Source organism: Monodelphis domestica, chromosome 3 (assembly GCF_027887165.1).
Source record: "Monodelphis domestica isolate mMonDom1 chromosome 3, mMonDom1.pri, whole genome shotgun sequence".
NCBI lineage: Eukaryota > Metazoa > Chordata > Mammalia > Didelphimorphia > Didelphidae > Monodelphis > Monodelphis domestica.
This window is the reverse complement of record NC_077229.1, coordinates 320,844,790-320,864,758: the sequence shown is the minus strand read 5'-3', so window position 1 is coordinate 320,864,758 and position 19,969 is coordinate 320,844,790. Positions and strand designations below refer to the sequence as shown.

Sequence of the window (19,969 nt, the reverse complement as noted above, 5' to 3'; positions counted from 1 at the left end):
TGCCAAGTGCTATAAATATGTTAGCTATTATTACCATGTGACATAAAAGATATTTTAAAAGGAAATGATAGTGATATAACAAAAGAAGTAGCAATAAACAATATAAATATTTATTTAAAAATATTTTTCCATGGTTACATGATTCATGTTCTCTCCCTCCCTTCTGCCCTCACACCCTCCGAGAGCTGACAAGCAATAAAAGATATTTAAAATTTTTTATTGAAAAATTTTATTTATTAATTTAGAATATTTTTCCATGGTTACATGATTCATGTTCTTCCCCCCTCCCACCACCCCATAGCCAATGAGCAACTCCATTGGGTTTTACATATGTCATTGACCAAGACCTATAAAAGGAAATGATAGCTATACAAAAGAAGTGTCAGTAAAAGATATTTTAAAAGGAAATGATAGTGATATAAAAAAAGAAGTATCAATAAAATATTTTAAAAGGAAATAATAGTGATATTAAAAAAAGAAGTATCAATAACCCATTTAAAAAAGGGAAAAAATTGAAATTACAGGTACAGAGAGAAGGAGAATTGAAAATGGCATGTCTCTTTATGCCAGTCTTGGGCAGGGCAACCTGTACATTATTGATGTCAATGGAATGGCTTCAGTCCTGGTGAAAAATTAAAATTAATCTTGAATAATAAAAACATTATATTTTAAGAGATTAATGATCATTAGAAGTAAAGGAATGAAAAGGTAACAAAATTAAAAAACCACTTGTCCATGGCTATTCAGCCTGCTCAAAATCCGTTTACCACCACAGTTACAGACAGGAAGCAAAAGAGCCCAGACCAGGACTGCCCAGTGAATTTATCCCTCTGTCTACAGGAAGTTTGTAATGACAGGAAGTCAGTGGGCTCCTGGGAAATGCACTTTTTTAGGGTAACAGATTTTCAATTACACACTGGACCATAGGTAGGGTTGAAAGGTCCCTGCAATGTCAATCATAAGTACAGTGGTTCAGAATCTTTCCTAGAAATGTCTGTGTATAACTTCAGAAAACCTATGAGGAAATTTATCACAGGTAATTGGTAAGTATAAAATATCTGCATAAAGTTAAAAAAAAAGAAATATATATTTATGTGTGAAAATGGGTGGAGAACCACCATGTCTAGGCTAGTGACTCAGGTGCACATTCCAGAGCTCTGAGCTCAGCTCTGTGAGGTCACTGGACAATGGACTGCTTTGTCAGCTCAGTGAGAGGGGTCTGGTTAGAGCACAGAGCTGCTGCTCTGACCCAGTCAACATCCCCTTTCCACATTCCCATCAGGACTGGGCTGACCAGCATACAAACTGTGGCCACAGCCTGTTTCCAGAACAGCTTTGAAGACTGAATCACTCCATGTAGAAGAAGAGCAATGCCAAGAAGAACCTGAAGGATTCCTTCTGCAGGCAGGCACGATCTATGACTGGTTCCCCAGTGATCTCACCCTCTCTGAACCCTGGTAGCACTTTACAGTCTGTACCATTCATTTGACACTTAGCCCTCTATACTGCCTTATAATGTTTTATTTTATGTGTAGGTGTTTGCTCTTCCCAGTCCGACTGTAAGCCTGTTGCAGGCAAGAACATGCCTTACTTTTGTATCCCCAAAGGCCTTGTGCTAGAGAGTAAGCAATTAATAAATGCTTGTTGATGATATTTATGATGATGACCAGGTGATCTCCATTATGATTACTCTAAATCTCTCTGTGGAATCTCTCTTATGCCAAAATTGATAGGAAAAAAAGTACAGCCACAGGGAAGCTACCCCATAAATTCAGACAGTGATGATTACTGCTGTGAGGGTTGACATGGAAAAGAATTCTGGCTTTGGAGGACTTTAAAAAAAACTCCTAAATACAAATAAAAAGAAATAAAAAGAGAGAGAGAGAAAGAGAGAGGGAGGAAAAAAAAGAGAGAGAAAAAGAAAGAAAATAGAAAGAAGGAAAGAAAGAAAAGAAAGGAAGGAAGGAATGAAAAATATGGAAGGAAGTATTAATAGTTGGTTGAGATGTAGTACTCAACTAAGAATATTAATGGATCTAAAAATCATTCTAAATAATCTTTTTTTGTGTGTGTGTCTGCCAGTGGGTTGGGTGAGCTGGGAGCATTCCTTATTCTGCCATATTGCCTTTTGTAATCAGAGGCTAGTTCATTAATACCTTTTTAATGAATGAGTTTGGGAAGTAAGAATGGTGGCCTACTAAGAAGCTGGTTCTTAGATGGCTGAGGGCTAGAAGAGGATATTGGAATTTTTAAAAGCTTGTGCTACTGAAGTACTGTACATTGAGGATTTTCTAATCTGGCAGCTCCAAAAACTCTCTGCTATTCTTTCTTTCTAATGAGTTTCTTCTTTCTGGTCAAGGATGTCTATAGTCAAAAAATCTACATATACAAGTTTTCAGCCTAGAGGTAATTTCAGTTAACTCTCATTTTGCAGATTTGCCTAAAAGTTCTCTAGGCTTAACTCATGGTCCAGCTAAAATATGACAATTCATACTCAAACCTACATGGAAAGGCACTGTAGTACAGTGGAATGAACCCTGAATTTAGTTCAAGGTTCTAGGTTTAAATCCTGCCTCTATTTACTCCCTGTGTGACCCTGAGCAAGTTATTTTGTGGGCCTCAGTTTCCTTATCTGTAAAATGAGGGGATTGGCCTTCTTCAAGTCCCATAGTTAGCTAGTTAAGGGCTAAGCTAAAAAAAAAATAAAAGCTAGTAAAAGAGTTCAGACCCCAACTTTCATGGAGAATAGTAGTGTAAAACCTTGTTATTTACTATCTATGTGATCCTAGCCAGGAATCTCAGTTTCCACAAATGTAAAATAAAGGTTAGACTGGATGGCCTCTAAGGTTTCTTTCAATTATAAACCAATGTGATCTTGTGAAAGATAATTTAACATTTTCCCCTATTATCCTCTGGTTTTCTGGTCCTGTGTCCAGCATACTTTTTACCATACAGGATGTTTTTTGATAGTCAGTACTTTTCTATTCCATGCTACCTATCTACCTCTCCTTTGAAGGCATTTAAAAAAAATTATGGTTACTTTATTTAAAATTATAATTACCCAGGTCATTTTACCCTAATTGCCCATGCTGCTTTTCTTAGAATTAATACTAAGACAGAAGGTAAGGGTTTAAAACAAAACAAAACACTGAGGCTAGAGGGGGAGGAAAGGGTTCTTCATCTCCCCTGATACATCTGCAGCTTCAGATCCAGGCTCCTTATAGCTAGCTTAATGGACTCTGAGTCTGGCATGTTACCACCCAGGCTGTGATGACCAAATCCTGGGAGGCACTGGGGGAGCCTGTGGGCATTTCTTGTGTTTCTTATTTAATAGGAATAAAACTCCTTTACGCCCCATTTTAAAATTTTGGTTGTGGCACTGAACAGCAACCTGTCTGGTCTCTAGGAGACAGCTGCTCTAACTTACTTGATTCTTGTCCCAGTTATCTTTGAAAGGTCTTCTTCAGTCCTTCCACTCTGGAGGCTTCTCCTGTTTTCTTTTGTTTTGTTTTACAAGTGCCTATTGGATTAGTTAAACCTTTCTCAGAACATTGGATTGTCCAAACCTGATGTCTGAAGATTTTTTCCTGGCAGTGATTGATCATGCTATCCTCCCTCCCCCATTCTCTGGCAGAAGCCTATAGAGAAAACACTCCAAAGAGGCTATTGCCCATGTAAGCCATCAATTACATTCATGGTCCAGCTGTTCTCCTTCTGGTGGCAACTTTCTGGTAAACCCTGACTAGATCCTGCTTCCAGCAGACCCCCTAACAAAGCAAGGACACAAGAAAACTGTGGGAAGCTGGTGAGGACAGATTTTTGTTCAAGAGTCCTTCTTAGCCCAAATGGATTTTATAGAATATCAACTACATCTGGGATTTTAATTCAATCAGAAAACTGCTTTATATAAAAATGTGGAGAATAGAATGATGTGGGGAATTTCCTCAGGCAGGGTCATCTTTCACATCACCCCTTCTTTTAAGCCTAGCTCATCCTTCTCTTTAGAATTTCAGGGTTGGGAAAAGGAGGAAAGGGTTGACTGCCTCTATCTGAGAGGCACCTCATAGGACAGAATCACTTTTTAGTCTAGTAATGCCATCTACCAGCTTATATGTATGCAGAGTGCATAAAAAGGCAATTTATATGGTTTATCAATTCATTCTTTAAAAAATACTCACATTTGTCATTTTTAATTTAAAAAACAAACAGATCCCAAATTACATTTTGGTAGTTCTTTCTTTCCAGAAAATTCTTTAGAGAAAAGAGTTCTTTAATTTTGAAGTCAGAGAATCTAGGTTTAATTCTGCTACTGGTGTTTCTTTAGCCTCCTTGAACCTCATTTCCTTAATCTGTAAAATGAAGGGGCTAGTATAAAGAGATGACCTCTGAGGTTTCTTCCAATTCTCTATCTATGAATATATAGGAAAACTCTTCCTGAATTCAGATCCAGCCTCAGATACTTACTAGTTGTTTGACCCTGAGCAAGTCACTTAGCCTTATTTGCCTCTTTTTTTTCCTCTGTAAAATTAGCTGGAAAAGGAAATGGCAAATCACTCCAGTATCTTTGCCTAGAAAACCTCAAAGGGGTCAGGAAGATATGCCTGAACAACTAATATGACTGGACAACAACAACGACCTATGAAAATAACCCTCCAGTAAAGGTACACTCTGACACTTCTTCATAGTGGAGGTGACACTAGATTCTTGAAGAACATGGTACCAGAATATAATCTTTGGCAACAGCTAGCTACCATGTACAAAGGCTTTTTTATTATAGACTCAGGCAAAGACCAGTGTACCTAGGTTTGTTGAAGTTCATCCTCACTAGCAGGTTGATCCCCTAGGAAAGAGAATATTTCATCCTCACTGCACTGAAGGAGTTGTCCTGTGCTGTCTCAGATCCTTGGAGAAAGTAAAAAAAATGACTTGATGCTCTCTTGACTGAGTATAAATGGAAAGTGAAATAATAGGAAATGTGAGACACAAGTGGAAAAAAATGAATGAAAAAGGACAGACAATGGGATAAAAAGAAAAAAAGATTATATTTTAATATGGGTTGACAAACTAAAGTCTATTGTATAATCAACAAGCATTTATTAAGTGCCTAAGATGTGCCAGGCCTTGTGCTAAGGGTACTTCCATTTGAATGAATTGTCAATGAACATTTATTAAATGTCTATTTAATACTAAATGTAGCATACAATGCTAAGCTCTTAAAAAAATTGGGAAAAGGGGTAATTAATTGGCTGAGTGGATTGAGAGCTAGGTCTAGAAATGAGAAATCCTGGGTTCAAATTGGCCTCAGACACTTCTTAGCTATGTGACGCTGGGTAAGTAATTTAAAATAATTGTCGGGGGCAGCTGGGTAGCTCAGTGGATTGAGAGCCAGGCCTAGAGGAGAGGTCCTAGGTTCAAATCTGGCCTCAGACACTTCCCAGCTGTGTGACCCTGGGCAAGTCACTTGACCCCCATTGCCTACCCTTACCACTCTTCTGCCTTGGAGCCAATACACAGTATTGACTCCAAGACGGAAGGTAAGGGTTTAAAAAAAAAAATAATTGTCTAGCACTGGACCTTATTGTGGAGTGGATACTTAGTATACTAAAACAAAGTAAGGGTAAAAAAAATAAAAGCAGTATCCATTATGTACAAGAAAAAACTAAAGAAAATGAAAATGGGAATGGGGATAGAATGGGAATGAGGATAGAGAAGGGAAAAACAGAAAATGCTTATTCTTACAAAAAGAGGAAACAAAATGTAAAAGCAAAGAAGGTAGTAACTGAAAGGGTCTGGGAGAATTTCTTAGTGGCAGAAAAATGAATATACTCTAAATGAGAGAACTATGTAGAAAAATAGAAAAAAGCCAGTAATAAAACTGGGAGGAGAGAGAGAGAGAGAGAGAGAGAGAGAGAGAGAGAGAGAGAGAGAGAGAGAGAGAGAGAGAGAGAGAGAGAGAGAGAGAGAGAGAGAGAGAGATGGGAGAACAAAAAAGGAAATGTACATACTGGATTAAACTATGAGATGAAGTAAACAAAATTTCAGTCAGTCTTTTTTTTTTCATCAGTCTGGTAAAGCCTATGAACCACTTCTCATGGTTTTAACACATAACCCAAAGTACATAGGATTACAAAGTTGACCAATTATTTCAAATACAGTAAAAATATATTCCCAGACTGTAGGTTAAGAACTTCTGAAACGAGTTGAGTTTCTCTCACAGTACTTAGTATGGGGTTTCTGAAACCATTCCCCAGGTGTTATCTGGAAGTCTCAATCATTCAAGAACTTAGGTTTTTGATAGTTTATTTAATTTTACATTTGGACCCACTGAGAAAACAATTCCCAATTCCCCTGTACATGTATGTGCCATAGGAGCACAAACTAGCCACAAGTCTATTCTTCTTGCCTTTAGGTTCCTGACCCCTCCCCTCTTACCAGAAGGACAATGTTTGAGAAGTCAACATGACTGATGATGTATCAGAGAAGTAGACAAATTTTAAATGTAAAGACAAAGGAAAAATCAGCTGTAAATGACTATTCTCTGATTAAAATGTAGAATATTCTGTAATGTATAGCTGATATTAAATTAGTCTGAAGATAGTATGACATAGAAAAAATACTCTGAGATGTTCCAAAATCTCTCAGCATGAAAAGAAAGGGGATCATGTTGTTTGTAGCTTAAAGTAGGATGTTTTGTGGTTCTAACACTTTTATATGCAGATATAAAGCCAAAATTTGGTAGCTTAGTGAGGCAATGCCACCATACCACAAAGAGCAATTTTTATCATATTTTGGCAAATATTTGGCTTTTGTCAGGGTCAGGATCTCTGATTTTTTAAGTGTAGGGAATTTCTAGGAAGAAAACTCCTTTTACCAGTGCAAATCTGCAATTATTCTACAATCTAAAGTTTAAAGAGTTTCTTAGAGTCAAGGAAAGGATAAGTGACATCCCAAGGGTCACAGTGCCAAGGGATGACAGAAAGTCAGTACTCCAAAGATAGTTCTCTACTTGCCAGGTTGACACTTGTTTTGGCCATGTTGCTGAAAAAAAATTTTTTAGTGATTGTTCATTACTATTTTCTTTGTTGGACAGACTAGCTCATATGAATAGGTGAATTTCTATTTTAAACTTACCAAATTCCCATTTCAGATATAAAATATATTGTATCTTGTGTAGTCAACTTGCTATTTTTAAATTTAAATTTTTATTTTTTGTTACATATAGAAAACTTTTTGACAATTGCTTTCTGACACTTTAGAATCCAGATTTTTTCTCTCCCTCTCTTCAAGCCAGTAAATAGTTTGATCCAGGTTTTATCTATCTAGCTAGCTACTTTCATAAATTATATATTTCCATATTGCTCATGTCCTGAGTTACATGCTATTTTAAAAATAACTTCATCCAGTAGGAAATTTATTTCTCTTATTTGGTGGCTACAATATCCTGTTAAAATTGTTTGGTTTGGTTTTTACTTTAAATCCTTACTTTTCATCTTAGTGACAGCTTTAAGTCAGAAAGACAAGGAGGCTAGGAAAACAGGGTTAAGTGACTTGTCCAGGGCCACATGGTTAGGAAGTATCTGAGGTCATATTTGAACCTGTGTCTCCCCAATTCCAGGCCTGGCACTTCAACCACTGTGCCCAGTATCCTGTTGATCCTACAAGATGGTCTCTATTTTTCCATAATAATTCATTTAAATTTATTTCCCTTTCCTTAGATCGTGGCACATGCATTTCCTTTAGTCTTCCTCCTGCCCTTTCAAATTAATGAATTTGAAATTTCATAAAACTATAGGTCCATCTTATTAGAATGAAGCTCCTTGTGAAAAGGGATTGTTTTATTTATTGTATCTGCCACAAAATAGTCACTTATTAAACACTTGTTAATTGATTAAATCTAGTCTACTACCAAAAAAACAAAAAACAAAAAACCAAACAAACCAAAAAGTTTAAGTCCATAAAAACCAAGTCCTCCTTTTGCCAAATGAATACTTACTAGATTGGGCTAGAAAGACCTTGGGTTGGATCTAGTAAAGCCTTTCCTATGTTCCCTAGAAAAAGAAAAAGAAAAAAAGGGAAAAAAATCTTAATATTGTAGTGTACTTATGAAAAGGTCTAGTCTTTTAGATCTAAATCTAATCTAAAATCTTTTGAAATGCCTGATTTGTAGGATTAACCAACATAATAGTAGAATGAAGTATTTTTGGAGGTAATAATTAACAATAGTTATCATTTTTATGATGCTTTGAAGATTTGCAAAGTTCTTTACCTATATTCTCCTTCTGTCTTAGTCTCCTCATTAAAAGTCTCCAAGTACAGAATGGATAAATCTTTGGGGGTGCTATCTAGGAGACTAGGAGATAATTGTCCAGGTACACCTTAGACTAAATTAGCTCTTAGGATACTTCTAATTGAGATTCAGTAATAAAATATTAGTACTAAAACAAGTAAAAGCCCTTGTATTGCTGTTCATAAGCAAGCAGATATGTGGCAATTCATGGGAATAGCAACATTTTTTGTACCGCATCCATGATTTCATTGGTATTGGGAACTCTGTTTCCTTTACTAATGCACATCAACCATGTTTTACAAGTTGTAGTCTTAGTAACTCCATAGGAATCATGTTGAAAAACTCTTCACTCCCATAGAAGGAAATGACAGAGTCTGAATGCAGATTGAAGCATACCATTTTGAGTTTTTACTTGTATGTGAGATATTTATTTCATAACATACTAGTATACAAATATGTATTGCATGATAGCACATGTATAACCTCTATCAGATTACTTAGTCTGGGAGTGGGGAATAGGAGGAAGAAAGAGATCACAAATATTAGATCACAAAATGTCAGAAAAACATGTTAAAAATTGTTCTTACATGTAATTGGAGAAAATGTGATTTAAAACGCTAGTGAAATAAAAAAAAAAAAGGTATAGTCTTAGTAGCTCTACATACTCTGAAGTTAATTCACTCAGGGTCACCAAACCAGTATGAATAAGAAGCAAGACTTAAACTCTGATCTTCCCTGTTTCCAGGAAGATTTTTTTTTAATGTTTTTCTTGGTTTTCTATTTCTGTATATCCTATGTCACAGCTACCTTTAGTATTTTAAAAGATTGAGTCAAATGGTACTTTTCACATTAATTCCGAATCAGTTTGAATTGTGAGTTTTGGGGGGTTTTTTAGGCTATTTATTTATTGTAATAATTTTGAGGGCTTCAAACAGTTGAATGTTTTTAGAATTTTCTTCGTTTTTATAATTTGATGTTTCAAGGTTGGCTAATAATTTGACAATCTCAGGAATTGCAGCCTTTTTATTCACTTAAAATATAGAACTATCTATCATTCTTAATCACCACCACTGCAAATCAAGATCGACTAAGCCTTCATCTCAGGACACTGTCTCTGCACCCCATCCCCCTTCCTTTTTTAGAAGGGACAAAATGTATTCTCAAACTGGCCAGTAGCATAGTAGCCCCCAGTGGGGTAATTGTGTAAATTCCCTAAGGTCCTATTCAGAAGTGGGGAGCAGATGCTCCAGCAACAGGGCAGCTGGCAGATGACTGTGCATCCTCTTGGTCGGGTAGCAATCCCTGCAACTGTAGGAGGTGGCTTCCGGCGTTATCCGCCCTGGTTTGCCCGCTCAGGGATATCAACGCCGGGATCCTTGCTTGTTGCAGCGAGCTTCTCTCTCTGAATCCGGGCTGTCCTTTCCCCGAGGGGAGGGAGACCTCAGGGTCTCCTGCCCACAAGAGGCGGCAGCTCAGTTCACCCCATCCAGCCCCGAGCAGCCCAGCTTTGGCCAGAGCTCAGCCTCACGGCATAATCACCCATCGATTACCCCCCTCTCAGTAACCATTGTGGGCTTTTCTGGAGGACAGGGCAAGTCAGAGGTCATTCATTGCATGATAGAGACAATTTGGGAGGGCTAAGGGCCCAGTGGAAAACCTTCAAAGCCCAATCAGCTCTAAATCTGCGGGCATTTAATTGGCCTTGTAATTTCAAATCGATCCCGAATTTAACACACTTTCCTAAAAGTCAAACAAACACCTTCAGCTGCTCCATTCCAGTCACCCAGATCTGCTGAGATCCCCACCCACCCCAAAGGGGGAAAGAAATGAGGTATGAATCACTCTATTTTCCCTGAGCTCGAATCCTTCTCCCTAGGAGGGAGGAAAGAAGGTGGAAAGTAGAAACCTTGCTCCCTCCTCTTAGAACTGCTCCCGGGTCCCTTCCTGTGCCAACGTCTTAGTAACCTTCTCTTTGTTCCTTCCCAAACTACCAGCAGGTGTTCCCTTTGGTAATTGTCAGTCTGTGGGTCTGTCCCTCCTTTCTTTCCACCCCCCAACCCCCACTAATCTTCAAGTGGCTTAGATAAGTCTTACGGACCAAAGGAAAGCTCCACCCCTCAGGGTCATTGACACATAGAGACAGCTCAGTTCCTTCTCAGACCCAGAGCAATCTACAGGCTAGTTGCTGGTCTGAGGTCTGGACCTACCAGTTCATTTTTCTGATGTTTCCTCCTAGTCCTCCTCTTCCTCCTCCTCATCTTCTCTTCTCCACTTCTCCACCCCGACCTCCTCCAGGTCTGAAGAAAAGGATTAGATGGTTCAAGTTTAAAGTGAAAAGGTGGGAACAGGACTTTCCCATAAACCTCCACCCCTCCCCCAAATCTACACAGCCTAGAATAATGATTATAGTTGGTGTTTCTGCACTCTGGCTTTAAGGGATAACAAGCAGTTTTCTCACAATGATTGTCTGGGGTTAGATAGTACAAGTTTTCTTAGTAAGTAGGAAAGAGTACTGAGAGCCAGTGTGGCTTAGCATATGGAGAACCTCCAGGCCTAATGGAGAGAGAGCTGGCTTCCAGCCCTGAAGGACTTGGTTCTAAGTTTTGCTATTTAACACCTACTGGCTGGTAGTGGCAAATCTTGGTACACTAGGTAAGGTAGTGGCAAATCTTGGTGCACTAGGTAAAGTAGTTGCAAATCTTGGTGCACTAGGTAACTCTTAAGACTAGGTGATGAATGGCCAGTGTTCCTAGAGTTTCCTCACCTGAGGGTTTCCTATACCTAAGAAATCACAGTTCCAGTATCTATCCCCACTAGTGAGTTGTTCAAAAATCCATGGGTAGGAAGATGGTGGTACTTATGAGGAGCTGCTAACTCACTGCAACAGGAAATGCATCTGCTGGTCCAAGAAGTGGGTGAAATCAGATGCCCAGAGATAAAACAACCACTTCAACAGGAGAGCAGGCATTTATTTGGTATAAGGTCACTTTGTTATCAAAGGAGGGGTTGATTAGGGTCTCTCTTCCTCCTCTTTGGACACCCTATCTTCTTCCTCTTACATCACCAGTTGTTTTTCTGGATTGTAAAATTTTTGGACTGTGGAATTATTATTTTTTTGGAGTGGTCATTTACAGAATAGTAGGCTGAAGTGAGTCACCAAGAATTGAGAGAAGGGCAGGTAGGGAGTACAAAAGAAGAGTGGGGCAACCTGGTGGGAATCTTACCTTGCTAAAAACATGTGGTTAGTCCCCAAAGGCAGACACTGGGTCCAGTAATGGATAACTTATCTGAAAGCCTGTTAGGAAGGAGTGGAAGGCATAAGAGACTGGTTTTATTAGTAAATATCAATCAAGCATTAGTCAACATGGTGGGCAAGTAAATAGAGCTAGGGAGCAGGGAAAGCTAATAATAAAATAGATGAGAGGAATAGGCCCCACCTTCTTTACCTCCAGTAAGTAAACTGTTATGTCCTTCCCTCCTTTCCATTACCCCCTAATCTTCAGGAGCCAAGATGGATTTTAGGATCAGACCTAAAGTCCTACCCCTAAGAATCTTTATCTACATTGGCAGCTCCTTGGTTTCTTTTAAGTTCCAAATAAAATCCCTTCTGGCAGAAGACTTCCCCAACACCTATTAATTCTAGTGTCTTCTCTCTATTAATTATTTCCTGTTTATTCTATATATAGTAATATGCTTGTATGTATTGGCTTGCATCTCATCTCCTCCATCAAGGGCAGAGGTTGTTTTTCCCCCCTTTTTGCCATCTCCAGAGCTTAGTACAATATCTGGCACCTAGTAGGTACTTAGTAAATGTTTATTGATTGAATGATCGATTGTGGCCACTGAGGTGAGAGTCTGTTCAGGACAATGACTTTGACAGAGTTGATGACAATCCCTTCCAGAGCTCAGTTAGGATCCAGTAGTCTTCCCTACTTCCTCTTCCCCACCCCCTCCACCTTGCTTCCCACCTCCTACCCCTTTCCAAAAACAAAGGGACCAAAAGGAGGTCTGACTGCCTGGCCCTCGTCCCCCGTGAATAGTTTAGTCTGCCAAAATACCAAGCTTGGTATTTTCCAGTTGGTCTCCTCCACCCCAGGTTTCTAGCCTAGGGCTCTTCAGGAAGATGAGGTGTCTTTGTGTAACCAGCTGTAAACAGCTTCTTCTCCTTGGACTGTTAAAGATAAACTTGTTTAACAACAGTCTCTCCCTCCCCCACCTGGCTGGGTCTCAGACCTTCTCTACTCTCTTTCCATCTGAACAGCTCCCATTGTTTTGTAAATACTGAGGCTCGGGACCAAAATTCGGAGCTGCTCTTTGGTCCTGGGGAAACACATCCATATTATAATTTGGACTAAATGATCTGTTTACTTGTCATTTCCCTCCCTACGAAGTGCTAAACTCTTTCCAAGAAGGCACTAGGACCCAGGGTTTCTCCAAAGCTTGCCAATATGCAAAGCACTGAGCAGAAATGAAAACTGAATTCCAAAGTAAATGATTGCAGGGTGCGCCCCCTCCAAGCCTCTTTTGTCCCCGGCCAAAGCCACCTACCTAGGACAACCCGTAGCACGGAAGGGATGGAAAAGAGCCTTAACTTAGTCCTCTGAGGGAGCTGGAGTATGAGGCTGCTGGACCTCAAATTTAATATAATTGTCTTTCCTATGTCTAACAGTGGAGCAGAAGCCATGGCTCAGTCAGTCTAACAAGTCTGTTAAGCACTGAGGAGACAAAGAAAGCAAAAGGAGCTTGGCGCTAAAGAGTATACATTTTAACGGGGGAGAAAACAAGTAATAACTGAGGATAGATATGATCCATACAGAAGAGTTAAAAGTTCATCCAAGAAGGGCAAGACACTAGCAGCATGGGGAAGTTACAGAAAACTTCCTGGGTGGCAGCTGGGTGGCTCAGTGGATTGAGAGCCAGGACTGGAGACAGGAAGTCCTGGGTTCAAATATGGCCTCAGATACTTCCTAGCTGTGTGACCCTGGGCAAGTCACTTGACCCCCATTGCCTAGCCCTTATGGAGCTTCTACCTTAAAAACATAGTATTGATTCTAAGACAGAAGGTAAGGGTTTTACTATTTTAAAAAAATCTTCCTGCAAAAAGTGCAATTTGAGGTCAATATTGAAGGAAGCTTGGGAATTAAGAGGTGACAGTGAGGAGAAGGAACATTCCAGGCAGGGTGGACAGCCAATATAGGCAGGGAGCTAAGGAAATAATAGTGTTCTGTTTAAACAACAGTGAGCAGGCCAAAAAAGTTGGATCTTAATGTTTATAGAAAAGGGAGTCAAGTGGAAGACTGGAAACATAAAGAGGCCAGGCTGAGAAGAATTTTAAATGCTACACAGAAGTCTTTGTATTTTGACCCTGGAAGTAACAGGGTGCCTCTGGTGCTCATTAAAGAAAAGTTCCTTGTGTCAGATCTACAATCTAGAAAAAATATTTTGGCAGCAGACTGGAGGATGGATTGAAGTGAGAGGAGAGATGAGACAAGTAGATAAATTAGAAAGCTAATGTAGGGGATTGCTCAGTGTATTAAGAGTCAGGTCAGGATTCAAATTTGACCTCAGATTTGGGCAAGTCACTTATTCCCCATTACCATATTGATTCTAAGGCAGATGGAAGGTAAGAGTTTAAAAGATGGAAGGTAAGAGTTTAAAAAAAGAAAGAGAGAGGAAAAAAAAAGAAAGATAATGTAATAGTCCAAGAGGGAGGTGATGAGACCCTAAAATTAGGCAGCTGTGTGAGTGGAAAGGAGACAGATGTGAGAAGTTGTGAATTTAGATATGTGGGATGAATCAGAGTGATGAGACTATGATCATATCATGCTTGGGAATCAAACCTGGGTATCTGGAAAGTTGGCAATACTCTTGATGGTAATTGGGAAGTTTAGAAGAAGGATTATCTATTTAGGGGAAACATGGAAACTTCTGTTTTGAACATGTTGATTTTTTAAGATGCTTATTGGACATTCAGTGAGTTACCAAAGTGGAAGTTGTTGATTTTGCCCTGGAATACTGGAATAAGACTGGAAACAGAGATTTGGGAATCATCTACATGGAGAAGACAATTGAACCTCTGCATCAGTTCCCACAGATCTTTCCAGTATTCCATCACCAACATGCACCACAATTTGTTTAGCCATTCCCCGGTTGATGGATATCCTCTCAATTTCCAGTTCTTTGCCACCAGAAAAAAGAGCTGCTATAAACAAAAAAAAAAAATCCATTTTCTCTAATAGTTAAGAGTAACCAGGACTATAAATGTTCAGCCAGAAACAAAGCAGGAAAGTAAAAGGTGGCCAAGACTTAAAGAATTTTAAAAGCTTTTGCGCCAACTATTGGTTAGTAACTTAAAGTAACCTATGAAGTTTAGAATTGACTCAATAGACTTCTTAAGGAGTAATATTTTGCTTTTGGATTACTTGGCATTTATAGAACCACAGACTCCAACATTTAGGAGAAGGAGCTTCTAACAAAGGGGATGTGGTACAGTAAAAAAGTGGACTGATTTTGGGATCAGAGGACTTTAGTTCAATTCTCCCTCTGACATTTCTACCTATACTGACCTTGGGCAAGTACTACTTAACCTTCCCTCCCAGGCCTGCTCTTTCTGAGAGTCATTATTCTAACATTTTGGTCTCAGTACTACTTTACAGTCTTACAAATTATTGAGGACCTATCCTAAAGAGCTTTTGTTTATATGAGTCAAATCTACTGATATCTACCATATTAGAAATTAAAATAGATAACTGAAAAAAATCTGTATTAATTCATTTACCCACCATATACTAACATAAATAACATTTTTATTAAAAATAACTTTTCACAACCAAACAAAATTAGTAAGAAGAATGGAATTATTTTATGTATGTTTGTAACTCTCTTTAATTGAAGACAGCTGGATTCCCATATATGATTTGTATTTCATCTGTAGCAATATATTATTTTGGTTGAAGCATAGGAAGAAACTCTGACCTCACACGGATATGTAGCTGGAAAAGGGAAGAGTCAAATAAATAGTCAAATAAAATCTTAATATTATTATGAAAATAATTTTGACCTTTCAGACCCACTGAAAGGGTCTCAGAGGACCTTCAGGAATCTATTGGCTCTACTTTGAGAACCTTTAGAAGGTAACTTCTAAAGATCTCTTCTAGATCTAAATCTTTTACCCTAAGTTGGAGAGCCATATATAGCAAGCAGAAAGATGCCAGATTTGGAGTCAAAGAAACCTGGTTTCAAACCTAATTTCTTACTCTTCCTAAATAACTTTGTTTTTTAATTTATTTTTTCAATTCTTAACAATTTCTTTATTTAATTAAATTATAATATTTTCCCATGGTTACATGATTCATGCTTTTCCCCTCCCCTCCTCCCTTCTCTATACTGGAGCCTACAAGCAATTCCACTGAGTTTTACATGTATCATTGAGCAAGACCTATTTCCATATTATTAATATTTGCAATAGAGTGATTGTTTAGTCTACATCTCCAGTCATATCCCCATTGAACCATATAATCCAGTGGTTGTTTTTCTTTTATGTTTCTATTCCCATAGTTCTTTTTTTTTTAAACCCTTACCTTCTGTCTTGGAGTCAATACTGTATACTGTGTAATGTGACAGAAGAGTGGTAAGGGTTAGGCAATGGGGGTTAAGTGACTTACCCAGGGTCACACAGCTGGGAAGTGTCTGAGGTCAATTTGAACCTAGGACCTCTGGTCTCTAGGCCTAGCTCTCAATCCACTGAGCCACCCAGCTGCCCCCTCCCACAGTTCTTTCTCTGAATGTGGATAGTGTTCTTTCTCATAAGTCCCTCAGAATTGTTCTGGATCATTGCATTGCTGCTAGTAGAGAAGTTCCACTATTGTGCCACCATGTGTCAATCTCTGTGTACAATGTTCTCCTGGAAGTACTTTGTTCTTAATCTCATTTTTCTCATCTAAAAAATGGGGGTGCTAATATTGGTAGAACATACTTCATAGGGTTATTATGAAGATCAAATGAGAAAATGTGATAATTATATATGTCAATACAACATATAATCAAAATGTCAGCTCTTATTGGCTTTGTAGTCAAGACAGGTTTGACTCTTGCTTGTCTTTTAGTAACCTTTGTAACATTGGGCAAGTCAGTTAATCTCTTTGGGTCTCTATTTCCTCATCTGATAATTGAGGTGGTTGGTTCCTTCTAGGGCTATAATTCTATTACTCAGAAGAGAAGATGTGGTGTAAATGAGATTTCAAATCTTACTCTTACTTTGTCTAAGATTCCAGGGTAGGTGTTAGGACTACAAGATCCAAAGGACAAATCAGTTCCTACTCTCAGAGATCTTATAGAATATAAGTACATACATGTGTTATATATATATATATATATATATATATATATACATTCTCATAGAATATAAGTCCCTATTGAGAGAATATATAAAATAAACACATAAATTTATTTATAAATATGATAATTCATGGAGGAAGTAAGAAGTGGTAATAACTTCATATAGTGGTATGCAAATTTCTTGGGATAAGCAATAATTTTGATAGTTTCATTTTGTGATAAAAAATAGTCATGTGCAGTGGTCAAATGTGTACTTCTTTTGGCACAAAGTTAACTCAGAATGCTTGACTATGATCAGAGGATACCAAATTGAGCTGGTTCCCTCACCACTGATTCTCTCATGAATTGAGTGATACATTTCAAGATAATTTCACATACTTTTCATCTCTTTATTTTGTCCTGTTTTTCATTCCATGGTTTCAAAGAATGGTAGAATGGTTATTAGTCCTTAAGCATTTATATCATTCCATGCCAACATGTAAAAAGGTGAAGCTTTTAAAGATACAATTCAAAGACTATTAAAGATATTGCAATGGCCATTGTGTGGGAAAGTCAAGTTTTTTTAAGAATCATTAAAGCCCATAATAAAACTATCATTTGTTATGAAGAGTAAATTGTTGTAGAAAAGGAAAAATGCCAAGACTTGAAAACCAGAACAGCTTAATTATTCTTCAAAAGATAAGCAAATGACCTTCAAAGAGACATAGTGTCTGGAAACATTGTTAAAATGCAATGTAGACTATTAAAGTTAGGAAGACCAGGGGAACAAAATAGTTGCTATATCTATAGGAAAAAGCATGAGCAAGACACTATAAAGATTGGAAGAAGATATTTTTTACTGATAAAAGTTACTTTTTCATTCAAGTCTATTCTAAAACAATTGCTACAGGGAGTTTAGGTAAGCCTATAAGACCTGAGCATTTTCATGAGACTATAAAACGGGGATTGATGAAAAAGCATTGATTAAAGATTGTGCATACCCTTTGACCCAGTCATAACACTACTGTCTGCATCCCAAAGAGATCAAAGATAGGGGGAAAGCACCTCCAATACAAAAACATTTACAGCAGCTCTTCTTTGTGGTGGCAAAGAATTGGAAACTAAAAGGATATCCATCAATTGAGGAATGGCTGAAAAAGTTGTAGTCTATGATTGCAATGGAATACTATTGTGCCTCAAGAAGCAGGGAATGGGACAATTAAAAAAACAAACAAACATGGAAAGACTTATATGAAGTGATACAAATGAAGAGAGCAGGATGAGGAGAACATTGTACAAAATAACAGCAATAATGTATAAAGATCAGCTGTGAATACACTTCACTATTATCAGCAATGCAAGAATCCAACACAACTCCAAAGGGTTCTTGACAAAAAAAAGACTATCCATAGCCACAGAAGGAACTGATGGAGCCTGAATAAAGATAGAAATAGACAATTCTTCACTTCATTCCCTTCATAAAATTTTTTTTTCTAGGATAAGCACTATATGTCTTCTTTCACAACATGATAAACAGGGAAATATGTATTGCATGAAAGCATATATGCATAATTTTCATCATACCTGCCATCTTAGGGAGGAGAGAGGTATGGGAAGGAAGGAGAGAACATGGATTGCAAAATATCAGAAAATGATTAAGAATTACATCTCTGTATAATCTGGAAAAATATAATAAAAATATAAAAAATAATAAATTGGTCTAAGGGTTACTGGAATTTAAAAAAAAGAGTAAGTATGATGGTCCCTGCCCTTAGGGAGATTACATTCTAACATTCTAAGGGGAAAGTAAAGCATATAAAGGGAAGCTGGCAGTGAAAATCAGAGTGGTTCATCCAACTTGAAAATGTTGGGGATTTAAAAAAAAATTTTATTTAGTCAATTTAGAACATTATTCCTTGGTTACAAGAATCATATTCTTTCTCTCCCTTCCCTTCCCCCACCCCTTCCCTGTAGCTGACAAGCCATTCCACTGGGTTTCACATGTGTCCTTGATCAGAACCTATTTCCATGTTGTTGATGTTTGTTTTAGAGTCTACATCCATGTTGGTAATTTTTTAACTTTTAGTGGACCTGGACGGAAATCTTGTCCTCCTTGAAGGAATAATTAAGCTCTGACAAATATATTGATATAGTAAGAATCAGAATGGATTTGGAATTAATGAAATTTCCAAATGCAGATAGAATACTACATGAATGTTCCACCATAGAGCACTAAGTATATCTTCACCAGAGCAGGTAAAGAAATGTCTTGACAAGTGGAAATAAACATACTTTAAATGATCTGGGATTTTATTGTTCAATTGTTTCAGTCCTGCCTGACTCTTCTTGACATCAATTGGCATTTTCTTTGTTTTTTTTAAATGTTTTTCCAGGTTTACATATTTCATTTTCTTTCCCTCCCCTTTTGACTCCCTCATTCCATATCCAATAAGCACTCCCACTGGGTTATACAAATATTATTACTTACACCTATTTCCATATTATTCATTTTTGTAATAGAGCAATCTTTTAAAACCCAACCCCCCCCCCATCACATATCCATATAAACAAATAAGTCATTTGTTTTTCTTCTGTTTCTAATTAGCTTTTTTTTGGCAAAGATATTGGAGCCCATTTTATAGATGAGAAAGCTGAGGCAGAGTTAAATGAGTCCCACAGCTAGTAAATGAATGAGGCCAGATTTGAACTCAGGAAGATATTTTTCTAACTCTGGGCCTGGCACACTATCCACTGTATCATCTACCTAGTTGCCTCAGTGGCTTGGGAACTTACTTGTTTTGAACCCCTTTGAAAATCGATGGGCTATAATGAATGATAGACTGGTGTACTATGGTATACATAGTACCCAGTTTGGTAAAAATTTTGTTTTATGATGAAGAGTTAAAGAATGTGTCAAAATCTTGTGTACTCCTGTGTCAAACAAATGTTTAAAGCAAAAAGTGGACATTTTGTATTAATATTCTTTAAAAAGAAGAAAAATCTTGTAAGACATCATACAAATCAATACAATTAATTATTTTACATTATTCCAGTTAATTTACATGCGATTGCACATAAAATCTTCAGTTCTATATCTTTGCACATTATTGGTGCATAAACAGGTTTGAGTTTAGTGAAGTAAAAAATCAGTCTGTCAAGGTCTCCTAGCAATGTACACTTTTATAGTCTTTTAGCCTCTGTAAAATATAGACCTCTGAAGGAAATGCTGAGAAGGACCCTTAATTATGGTAGTGTGAATGCTACCTCTACAAACAATGAAAAATCAGTTAGAGGGCTATTTGGTTTTATTGCATTGTTAAAAGGGCTTAGGATTGATTAGTTTCTGGTAATGTAGCTTCTGTACTT

The 19,969-nt window shown here is 37.7% G+C and overlaps 1 protein-coding gene across 1 annotated transcript in view; it reads left to right on the top strand.

Annotated features, from left to right (window-relative positions):
* The first annotated feature begins 1,191 nt into the window (after window positions 1-1,191).
* SLCO5A1 (solute carrier organic anion transporter family member 5A1) overlaps window positions 1,192-19,969 on the top strand; it is a 423,356-nt gene continuing 404,578 nt past the window's right edge. The window contains exon 1 of the mRNA XM_016431474.2: window positions 1,192-1,457. The gene's annotated coding sequence lies outside the window, so the exon portion shown is untranslated. The remainder of the gene's footprint in view (window positions 1,458-19,969) is intronic.